This window comes from Saccoglossus kowalevskii, chromosome 18 (assembly GCF_978046115.1).
Source record: "Saccoglossus kowalevskii chromosome 18, keSacKowa6.1, whole genome shotgun sequence".
In the NCBI taxonomy this organism is placed as follows: domain Eukaryota; kingdom Metazoa; phylum Hemichordata; class Enteropneusta; family Harrimaniidae; genus Saccoglossus; species Saccoglossus kowalevskii.
In genome coordinates this window covers 24,894,121-24,906,816 of record NC_140658.1, presented here as the reverse complement: position 1 = coordinate 24,906,816, position 12,696 = coordinate 24,894,121, and the positions used below count along the sequence as shown (strand labels likewise).

General features: G+C 36.9%; 1 long non-coding RNA gene across 1 annotated transcript; it reads right to left on the bottom strand.

Moving 5' to 3' along the window:
- Positions 1–2,155: 2,155 nt before the first annotated feature.
- On the bottom strand, positions 2,156–8,052 carry LOC144357795 (uncharacterized). The gene is made up of 3 exons (XR_013421724.2): positions 7,805–8,052; positions 5,979–6,102; positions 2,156–5,224 (listed from the first exon to the last, which is right to left on the bottom strand). It is a non-coding gene; the product is annotated as an uncharacterized LOC144357795 (long non-coding RNA).
- Between the last annotated feature and the right edge of the window lie 4,644 nt (positions 8,053–12,696).

The window sequence follows — 12,696 nt, the reverse complement described above, 5'->3', positions numbered from 1 at the left end:
TTTCTATTATACTAAACTGGTCACCATATCACCACCACGTGCTGTTTCATCTTATACTATAAAACTACCTTTGTGAGCCAGTGGTTGTTCCCGGCTCTATGCGTGCAGTGAGTTATTCGTAGTGAGATAAGGTTAAAAACTGGAGGCGTTCTTTGAATTTAATAAAAAAAACAGAGTAGACTTGGGGTACAGTCTGACCGATAAGAACCAATCTCCATACGACGTACACATGACATATGACGTGACAAGCTTCCTTTCGTAAACAATCTGTTTACCAATAAGTATATTGTTTTCGTTTATATCATGGAGGTAAAGGGAGGGAGCAAAGATTTTATAGACGTTTTAGCCACCTCTACTCATATGGCGGTGCCTACTTCTGAACGTGTTGTAGGCATACCTATGGGCAAATTACGTTTAACGAGCACTGTGTAAACCGTGTATATTACACGTCGCATGAGATCCCAATCGGATTCTGAGATGAGCGCAAAAACTCCCCCTATAGGCTGCCGCATTTGTTTACGTTTTGCGTGTGTGAGCGTACGCTGTGATTGGTTGGCAAGAACCGGTGGTTCATACCCGACGATAATATAGCGGCGCTGTTCACTACTGTTGTTATTTAAATACACATGTATGTGTATCTGTTAGTAAAACAACTCGTGGACAACGTAGTTGGGTAAGATTGCGTGCTAGTGTTGATCAGTGAGCGGCATTTGTTATCGGACATCACATACTGGTTGGCACAAATGTAAATAAATGACGCCATAGTGCTCCGGCCTATACTGGTAAGCGATTTCGCAATATACACAAAGTTCACAACTCACGCGACCTTGTCAATGGATGGATTTGGAAATGCTAACCTTTCTTCAGCATTATACTAACTAGATAAATAATAACTATTTACATTCAGTTCTCTCCTATATAACCATAAAGTTTCGAGTGACACCCCAACCTCGACCTACTTCAATCTGTGGACCATTGCAAGAAGAATACCAATGAGAACTGCAAGGTGATATCTCAAACCATGGAACTACGGTGTTTGTAGTATCATGCTCAAAACGAAGACTCTTATTATTTTTAATGTAAATAAGTGTATCACGTTCATAGATTGACACTTTGACCGCAAGAACAATATCATTCATCCACTTTAAGTACCCTGACATTGTATCAAATCTCAGACAACCTGTTTGCCTGAGATTAAACCCACCATACGTGAGGAATTTAGTAGATAGTGACCTGATAAGTATTTATCAATTAATAAATTCTATAGTTTTTTACGCATTAAATTGATTGGTTGACGAGAATTCCAGGTATTATGCAAATGACGACTTTGTTGTAATTTCATGACGTAAAGTCATGACGTAAGCATCGAACTGCTGACAGCAGTGAGTCAGTTGTCGCTGCCGAAGCCGTAGTTAGGGGAGGCTGATGATGATTTTTCTTTTTTAGTAGTAGCGAAAATAAAAAGGAAATTCAGGAGATTTTGACAAGACGGGAGCAACGGCCTGCCAGTGGTTACTCACTGAACACAGTAATCAGTTGCGTTCACGCACAGCTCCTTAGCACGGGCTAAGAGGTCAACTTCCTTTGCCGAAGTACAAACATGTGAGATAAGCCTAAATCAGCTTATATCTTAGCCTGTACTTCGGGTAGCGCGAACACTACTATTGTCTGGGTCTCTTTGAACAAAGCCCGTAAGCATATGTATTTAGTAACTACTGTATATCTCTTAGTTTTCACTGCTAGAAATTTCGCGATATCAGCATTGTACGGCATTCATGAAAACACAATTTCGCGAAAGACACGAAGACTCCGTGTTGTAGGAATCCAGAGGAATTTTCAGTGCTAACAATCTCTCGCAAAATTAAAGCAGTTTACAGTAGTCTACGCCCGATCGTCCGTGCTCGACTCTCACGCCGACCCGCATTGCATTGATAGCATTTTACATTGACACAAAAACATAACAAAATGAAAACACATATGTATATGTACGCAAGTAGTTTTGCGCAATGATGTGGCGAATGAATGCCGTCAAATATCATCATGTTCAAGTGATCAGCTTAAAGGGCGTTAGCCATCTCGCCTCGCATGCGCGAGATATATGGGTCTCATATAAACAAAGATGGCGACCTCGCGCAGATCAACGAGTACAAACTGAGACGTTTCCAAGCTTTAATTTAGTAATTTTTAGGTGATTTGAGGGTATCGAAGGAGTCACCGGCGGTACTCAGTGTAAGTCGTGCCTAGGTCAACCCTCATGCCAAGTCATGACTTGTTTTCATAAACAATTTTGGAAAATCATTAATGAATTGAAAAATTCTCATAAAAATCAATCTAATCCTATTTCTGTAGAACAGTGGGAATAATAATATTATAAAATATTAAAATATTAAACAAAGCTGATCAGAACAACAATTTGCAAAATAATATCATTTCTGATATGTCAGAAATGGAAAACAGAAATGAATCTAATAAACTTATTAACAATAAAATAACAGAAAAAGAGATAAAAAATGCTATTAAAAAACTTAAAAATAAAAAAGCACCTGGTTATGATGGCTTCTGCTCTGAGCTTTTGAAATGCAGCTCAGATTCGTTGATAAAACCATTAAAAAAACTTTTTAACCTTATTTTAGAGTCCGGAATTTATCCAAAGTCGTGGAATATTAGTATTATTTCACACATCTATAAAAAGGGTGATTCACACGACCCAGGAAACTACCGGGGAATAGCTGTATCAAGTTGTATGGGAAAAACATTCTGTATTATAATAGATAATAGAATTACCCAATACCTTGAAACAAATAACATACTTAACAATAATCAAGCAGGGTTCCGTAAAGGTCACCGCACAACAGACCACATTTTTGTATTGAAAACAATTGTTAAAAAATATCTCCAGCTAAATGGAAAATTATATGCATGCTTTATAGACTTCCAAAAAGCCTTCGATAGTGTCTGGCGTAATGGATTGTTTTATAAATTACTCAAAAATGAAATAAATGGCAAAATCTATAATATTATTAAAAATATGTATTGTAATACAAAAGCATGCATTCGTTTAGAAAACACAATCACGGATATATTTGAGACAACAAAAGGTGTGAGACAAGGCTGTGTTATAAGCCCCACACTATTTAATTTATATGTTAATGATATGAGTAAATACTTGGAAGACAGATCCCTTGATCAGGTCACACTACATAACACAAAAATTAACTCGCTACTTTACGCCGATGATCTGGTGCTAATTTCAATAACAGAAAATGGCCTACAAAATGCATTAAATAAACTGCAAGATTATTGCCAAAAATGGAAAATCAAAGTAAATCTTGCGAAAACTAAAATTCTTGTATTCAGAAGGGGAACACTACAAAGAAATGAACAATTCTATTATCAAAATGAAAAACTTTGCTGTGTCAACTCATATAATTATCTAGGAATAATCTTTCAGTCAAATGGTAAATTTACAGAAGCTAGAGACAACCTAGCAGATAAAGCAATCAACGCCATGTATGCACTAAAGCAGTCTTTACCAAAAGAAACAGACTGTAAAACGTACATCCATCTGTTTAATATATGTATCAAACCAATTTTACTGTATGGATCTGAAATTTGGGGAATGGAAAATATGAGTAACAATAACTGGGACAAAACTAAAACAGAAAAAGTGCATCTAAAATTCATTAAACAACTACTTGGGCTTAATAAATACACAGCGAATAGTGCATGTCGGGGTGAAATTGGAGCATTTCCATTGATAACTGAAGTGAAAATCAATATGATTAAGTTCTGGTCCCGTGTCACAGACAAGTCACAAAATAATTATACAAAGATAGCGTTAAGCGATCAGACTTTGTCAAAAGCACAATGGGAAACATCAGTCAAAAATATCTTGAAAGATGTAGACCTCTCTAAAACATCACAGCTATCACATCAAAATATTAAGGAAATTAGCAGCACTATTAAACAACAATACATAACATACTGGAGAGAGAATATGACAAATGAAAAAACAAAACTGAGAACATACAATAAATTTAAAATTAATTACAATCTGGAAAATTACATTAATGTTTTGGATAATAATCAAAGAATATCAATGGCTAGATTCAGGACAAGTAGTCACAATCTAGCCATTGAAAAAGGCAGACATACCAATCCAAAAACCCCATTAGAAAATAGAATTTGTAAACAATGCCCATTACAGGAGATCGAAGACGAATTACACTTTCTTTTAGTTTGCCCACGATATCAAACAGATAGAAATGATTTTATTTCCAATATTTTATTCCCCAAAGAAATCATTACCAACCTGCAAAAATTCACATATTTAATGAAAAGTAATGACAGAAATATAATAAAACTTTTAGGGGAATTTTTACATAAATCATTTATTTTAAGAAATGAGCTTTTTTTGGATATAATACCTTGACTCTTTTTTTCTATTTTTTACGTTATCGTACTTTGATTTTTTTAATCACTTATATATTTATTGCTGTAAACCAATAGAACATTTGTAATTCTAAGGATGCAATAAAATTATTATTATTATTATTATTATTAAAAGTCCATTTCAGTCCATTTGACTGTTTCATTAAAATATGATATGATGACCATACTATCACACTAATTTGCATATAAGGTGATTAAACACTGATCGCATTTTATTTCGAATATAAATACATGTATACCACTTTCATTGATTAATGAATATTAAACGATGGCGTGTCATACAAATCACACTGACATCTACTGTACTATCCCGTGCTATATCTCTATAATTTGCCATACCATACCCTCTGATGGTGTCACTTATGTAATCATAAGGTAATACTTATGATTAAAGTCAATATTGGAGAAAGTTTCCGTATTTACGAGTTAAGCTTGTGAGGCTTGCATATTTTGTCATCATAAGTGGTGACGTTTGAAGTGAGAACATTTTTTGCATGTACACAACAAAGTTTCCAGACAATCTTCACGCATCTTGATCATATATGTAATTCCGAGGTGATATTATTAGCATGACAACCATTACGCACATGATTTATTCCATGGTCGACACATATTCTTGATTCTTCAGCAGTTCTGTCCATGCAGTTTCTCAGGTCACATCGTCTTGTAGCGCCGTGTGTAACGCACAGTGATAAACTGCCTCAACGAGTTGTGTTGACCACCCTTACACGTGGTACCGGAGCTTCAAATCCAATTACGCTATCTCAGAAAGCTGAAAAGAAATAGAAATAATTCTATGATTATTAAATACACATTGCTTCGAAATTCGGCACTGAGGCATTTTCAAGGACCACATTGAAGCAGCATCAAATCTCCCCAGATAGATGTCTAATATAAGTTGCAATATACATGTACTACAGAGAGGACATGTATTTATATATGACCACTGGTGGCGCTTCAAAAATAATGAGTTATTCAACTTGAAATATCAAAGGTACTAGTATATAGATACTTTGTGGGTCTTCCTAGTTAGGCATACCTTAAAATATGACGTCATGTTGTTTAAACGGTTCACATAATAATACAATGGCATGCACTTAATCTTGCAAGCTCCAAATTATTGATAAACCTTAAAGTCTATCAATTTTAAACGGCAGTTAAGAAGCTCGCGCAGTTACATAGTAAATCCGATGTGTCAAGTTAAATGCTGTTGATCGGTCGTATGATCGAAGCATCAGCGCTTCGTGGAATGTAAGGCGATACCGACATAGCCAATCGATCGCCTAGCACGAATTTGAACGAGACATATCTCCAATCATAAGTTTTGTTAATGGATGTTTATAAATATAAACACGGGTTTGTGATCTCCATTGTACAATTGGATTTATTTACATGCGTGAATAATGTTCATGAAAATCACGTACACGATCACCCTCATTGGAAAATACGTAAATACCAAAGAAACAATCGAGGTGCACTACGCCCACTACGTAAGCCTGTACATCTGACTTCGTTTTCGTGCTTACTTTTTTATTTTCCCGTACAAGCGAAACATCAAGTCAACAGACTGCAATAATGGCTTTAGAAACGCCACCAGGGCTACACCAAACACGAAACCAATCCAGGCGATGACAACTTCAATGATGTCACCTGAAAAAAAAAAAAAAATGTATGCTCGTTAGTCGTTTGTGGCCGTTTATACGAGCCGCTGAGACCGTGCGAGTCGAAGCTTATATAGAAGGCGGAATCTGATACATAAAAAAATCTGCCAACAAATAAGCTGATCTCTGATTGGACTGGCCGTTAGGTGTTAGGGTTGGGTAGCCAATCAAGCACAATCTTGTAAGTAGCTTCCCATTACCTCCGATTTGTACGCAGAGAGACTACATGCGTGTAATGGGGCGCTTATCTATCGTTATCTGTGCAGGTAAATACACTTTAAGTATATTTAAAAATCAGTCAAATATTCTACGTGAATTTTTTTAAATAATTAAAAAAAAAATCACATTTCTCTTTATACTCATTCCACTGTTGTCTAACGGTGCTATTATCGTCTTTAGTCCAGAATTCTTCCTCAATTATTGAGTTCGAACCCACAATATTAACCACCAGCATTAGAGCCTCTAACGAATGAGCTATGAAGATTTCCGATGGAGGTTTTAGGGAAAAAACGAGAATTAGAAGGTTCATTTTAACGTCAAGTGGAGCCTCACACATACCTCAAGTGTTATGTTTTGAATTATTCACGAGCAAATGACAAAGCGTACAATACATCTTTTGTGTTTATGTAAATTAACACACATATAACCCTTCGCAGCGGCAACGCTGAATCTGAATGTTATCGTTTTTTCGTGGTATAATTAAAGCGCTGTGGTCTCCGCGCTGCGCATGTGCGACATTTGTGTTGATAAAAATTGATCTTCCCACAATCCAACGCGCTCTTCAAATGAAAATAACAAGTAAGAGGGTTGACCTGGGTACGACTTGCACCGAGTACCGCCGGTGACTCCTTCGATACCTTCAAATCACCGAAAAATTACCTAATTAAAGCTTGGAAACGTCTCGGTCTCTGTACTCGTTGATCTGCGCAACAGCCAAAGTCGCCATCTTTGTTTATATGAGACCATGGACGTACTGGATGAGTCGTACGACGTAACGTCCATGATGAGACCCATATATCTCGCACATGCGTGGCGCGACGACTACCTTTAAGAAACACTCACTCAAAAATATGCGTTATCGGCTATAAATCGCACTCGCGTTAGTGCTTTTTACAGATTCTGACCAAAAGTGTGGCGTTAGTATATCCGTTAACCCGGAAATAACCCACACATTCTTGTGTTGTTTTTTTCATTAACAAACGTACGTGTCACATGACCAACAGTTACTCCGCAAAACTGTAGTTGAGTCGAAGCATGATTTGATACGTTGAAAATAACGGTCAAATAATTGGTGATTTGTATGATGACCAAGGAAGGGGGTTTCCACCGACGACGGCGGACCTGTTGCTTCCGACATACTGCGTATGAACTTTAACCAAACCTAAAATAAATAAGTTTCTTCACCCCCAAAAGGTCAACACACTTTTGTGTTGTCACATCGATGATCATGGGTCATTGCTGTGACAATAACAAACCTCCATCCGATATATTTAAATAGATCGATACTCGTGTAAGTGCCATATATTTCATGAAATGAATCATGAAAATGGAAAGTGTTGCGACATCTGACATATGTGACCTGTTTGATCGAGGTCAACGTATACATACTTTCATTCCAGTAGTTATGAGAAGGACATGTGAGGGAGGTTGGGGGTGGGTCACAGTTTATATAAGTTATATTTTACACTCACCGCTTGGTTGTACTGCAATGTCCGACGTAGAAAGGAAGACAAGTATGAGTACAAACACGCCGGTATTCATATTAGCTGGTTGTAATACAGTGTTTTTGTTCAAGGAAGTACACGTCGAAAAAACAACAGTCGTTGTTGACAGCTCATATTATGCGCAGTAATTTCGATGATTCTCCTGCTTGTCGTGTGTAAGTGCTAGTGACACTTTAGTGTGTGATGTGGTTTCATTTCATAAGTTCTTCGACCCGTGTTTACAAAATGTATTCATGCATTGCATGGTGGGTAAAGATGTGACATTTGACATTATGCATGTGCGAACTCAAATGTCTTCGAGTTTTTTTCGAAGTTTTTTGACGATGTTTTATTTTATTCTCGACACAACGAATGGTGGCTTATTGCTTCATTAGATTAACAGCGTTCTGAATTCAGTATTGTTCTTATCATTTATTGTCTCTGATATGGTTGCATGTCGGTTCATTTTAACAATAAAATTGAACTTCCCATTTCAGTAGGCCAGGGTGGACTACAAAAGTATACTGCTGGAAGAATTGTTCTGCCTCGCTTTCCATGTTGTCACGCTATCTATTGATAGTATATCTATAGATATGGTTCAATAACAAAAATAGTTTTCTAAATACCTAGGTGTTTTTGTTCAGATATGGATTCAGATATGGTTGCACTATAGTCACACACACAAGTTATATCACGCAGAATATATGTTTAATTATCGATTTTTAAAATTTATAATTATCAGCGAGTTCAAGCTACTTTCCCATGTGACTCGTGTTGTGTCTGTATTTCACACAATCGAAGATTGAATGTTCACGTTGCTTCCAAAATGTTCTACTTCCCTTTATGACATCATCTCATATGATGCGGAAAACTTGTCTCAAAAAAGTATCATTGTTCAAACTCTACTCAAAACCAGCAACCAACTACGTATCTCCCTAGAGGTCCTGTAGATTGGAGCGTCAGTCTTTTACTAGACTCAACATATAAGCATCCTATGAACTGCTGAGATCAGCGACACTTGATGATATGACATGCACAATTTTTTTTTTAATCACTCTGACATCTGAGATAGCTAGCAGCCCTCTCATTTTCTGTTGTTCTAGATATTACCCTGACGACCAGGATTGATTCTTGTCAAAAATGTTAACTAATAGATTGTGGCGTCTTATATAACGTCATAGCTTAAGGTAGCGGGACTATTATTTGCATACTTTTTTTCATCTTCTAATTGGGACCAAACGACTACAAATAGACCCAGAAAAGTATATATTTTTGGAATCGCCAGACTTCAAGCTTTTCAAAGGTGTGTTTGTCATGCCCGTATCTGCATTCTACGGTGCGTTACTTAATCAAAAGTGAAAAATTACGTTTTTTGTAAAAAAAAATAATTACGCATTTAAATTGAATGTGTCTGATCAGTTTTATTCAAGCAACGCATTTTGAAAAATAGTGTCCTGAATTTTAATTTCTGTTTTAGTCGCACTGACCCCAACTCAAACCACAACACATTGGTAAATAATCCATGAAATAGTTTGTCTGGACACATTCAAGTTCCTCTCATTGTCATCTTAAAGCTGTGAAAATTTTGTGTTAATCCGACGACAATACGTAATACTATACGTTATTTTTTGTTAAAGAGCTTGCATTTTGAAAAACATAAACGTCGATGAAGTCACAGCAAAGATTTTCAAGCTTGTTTATCTACACAAGCGAATTGTTTTCCCATCAAGGTCTGTTTTAACATGTGTAGGGGCATCCAAATGTGTAAGGCTATTGGAAACCCAAAAAAATTAAAGGAATGGAATAGCTATAGTTAGATAAAACGGCAGATGAAAACACTAAAATCAATGATTTTTTGCAGTGGCTGTGTGACCTTGTGTCTGATACATTCATATGCAAATGACTAATCTGTGAAATAAACAGGGGCGGAGACAAGCCACTCAAATGTTTGGAAACACTAATTGTGTGTCAGATAGCTACTGGTAACACATCCTAACATTGCTTTGTCTTGAGTTAATCTTTGAAACTTATAGGCACACAAATTAAACCTGTGTTATTGATTTTCGAAAACACTACTGAGGCTGCCTTGCTTCCCTTCAGAAAATCTACATTTTAACCAACTTACATGACATTCTAGGTTACGTTGACTTTGTCAGATGAAAGTTTATAGTGCATTTCATCAATTAATAAATAAATGTGAAAATCGGAATTTTCAACACAAATAATAGTCTCGCTACCTTAAATGACAAAACACTTGACTTATAAATTAGTGTTTTTTGTCATGGGAATTCATCAGAGCAAACACTATTGTGTTAGATTTTTACATCAAATTCAGGTTTATACTGGGAATTCTGGCATGGTAAAATAGTGAGGCGACAGCCGAATAAATGCAGTAGGCATAGCTCCAAGATAATTTTACAAACCATGGTACAATTTACAAGAGTGTGTTTATCCGCATATGACTTAGGAACATGGCCAAATGTTCTTTGACCTAGTACACCTAGGATTAATATTTAGGAATCTGGGTTAACTGGTTCTTAGACCTAAATGTGGTTAGTGTATGTATAAGACATACCCAAAATAGGCTATGTGAACAATAAAGGTTGATTAAAGACACTTCAAACCACAAATGAGTTCTTGGAGTGTAGGAGCCTATTTTTAAGTAGCATGGCTCAATGATGATGTCAATCCATTCTTGGAATGAAAGGGCTTTGACATCTGACAGCTTCCTAATAAATAAACAAGGTTTTGTAAGTTGGTGGTTGTTCTTAGGATGTGTAAGCTTTCAAATGTGTAGTTACTGGCTTGTAGCCAAAGATAACTTGCAAACCACATACATCTATCTATCTATCATATTGGTCTCCAGCTGTCGTACAGAAGCTGATGTACAGAAAGGACACATAAAAATGTTGTGTTCAAACAACATAATAATTGTGACCTGTACCAAGTGATGATTTAAACAGATACAGCTTCTCCGATTTATCTGTTTCAGTAGAAACGAGATTATCCCGAGTATCGCTTTCGCTTTTAAATAGCCTTCACACTAGAGGCTACACTCTTGGTCGCTATGTGGCATAGCTTTCAAGATGTAGCAGAAATCATAATCTGTGTTAGAGAGATCACCTAAGGGTACAGACTAAACAGCTGCTTCTAAGATCCATGCAATGTTGACCTCAAATTTGACAACATCAACAAAGGACGAGGACATAGACAATGCCAAAGCAGCCTGAGCCGATGCTTCTGACTCTATACCAAAAGTGCCTTAAAGTGTAACTGAATTGGGACAATTGACTTTCTTTGTGTGCAAAATTTCTTTATAAACAACATTATGAAAAAAAAACAAGTGAAAAATGTACATAAATTAAATAAACAATCAATAATAATGTTCTGGATAAGGAAACGCCCACGTCCAATTTCTTGGCCGACTCAGAACGAGGCTTCAGCTAGAGAACCTAATTAGCATGCAAGGGTGATTTGTGACGTCACGGGGGGAACTTGTCATCGTTTCACAATGGCCGCTATACGCATGCAGTGCTCGGAAAGCGACACGGAATCTATCTTATCATCGTCTGACGAGAGTTATGAGATCGAGGAATATGATGACAACGAGAGATGTCACGATTTTGTTTTACAGTGCCAGAGACAAAGTGGCCCATACAGGTTTGAACCTGCGAGAAAATACGCGATGTGGGTGATCGTGTACCTCCCCAAAATGACCATGACGATTCAGGCACCCGGTTAAGGCACAGATACAGAGTTTGAACATCGTGACCGAAAATCTTAACGTTGTTATTTTTATAAAAAAACCTGAACAATGTATCAATAATGTTAGAAAATCTGCACTCTAAAATGTAAATTTGTGTGCGTCCGGTAGGACGCGAATACCTACAACTGCAACCTACAATCGAAACAAATGAAATTGTACTGATAAATGATTCGGGCGTAAATGATACGTACTGATAAATGATTCGGGCACTGCAGATAACGTTATGAGGAGAAGGTCCATTCCAATATTTCCTGGTGTTCTTGATGGCTTTGGTCCACTGATGCCGTAAATTCGAATTATTGTTGTTTCCCCCCAAGTAGAAGACAAGCCAAGGACATAGGTCATATCTGTACCAGCTGCCAAAGCCAACCTTACTCGAACAGAGAGCGGGACAGTAATCAAAGCATAGTCAATCAGCCTGATTCAGGGTAACTGAGATGGATGCATAACTTCCTCTTGATCCAAAATTATATTGGGCAAGAAGTCGTAGTCTTTGGATTATTGCTTGGATCGCTTCATCATTGTCTATTCTCTGGGTCTTCTTTGATGCTAAGAGAAAAAGAAATATCCAACTCCTTACTGTTGGTTTATCTGTGATGACGATGGCGTGGTCTCCTATTAACATTCAATATATAGACAAACGATGAGCCACCCTTACGAAGGCGTTACATGCTTTACCACTATTTAGACTATGTCTAGAACTATTTTTGTTGACATGGTTTGCTGCATGACAATATTCGACGTCAACTTGCCATTTCTCATCATCCCACTCGATGCAAACCTTGTAACGTGCAAGCTAGAAATAGCCCCGATCACAAACATGACAGGTAGAATGCAAAGCATCTCAACACTCATGGTGACAGCATTAAATACAGGTGTACGTGTAAACACAAGATTTCTTGGGCCTTGGCTGGGAAAAACTTAAAACCTGAATACTGGTATGGGTTAGTTGGTCATCTTGAAATAAATAATGAATCTTTCAAAACACGTTTAAGGTAAATATCTTTGCTAGCCTCATTTGAATCTAAACAATTCACATGATAATAGAGACTCTGTTACAGTTCAGTTAACCAATAAAATCTCGAGTGACACAAAATGATTGGAAAGACTAGAC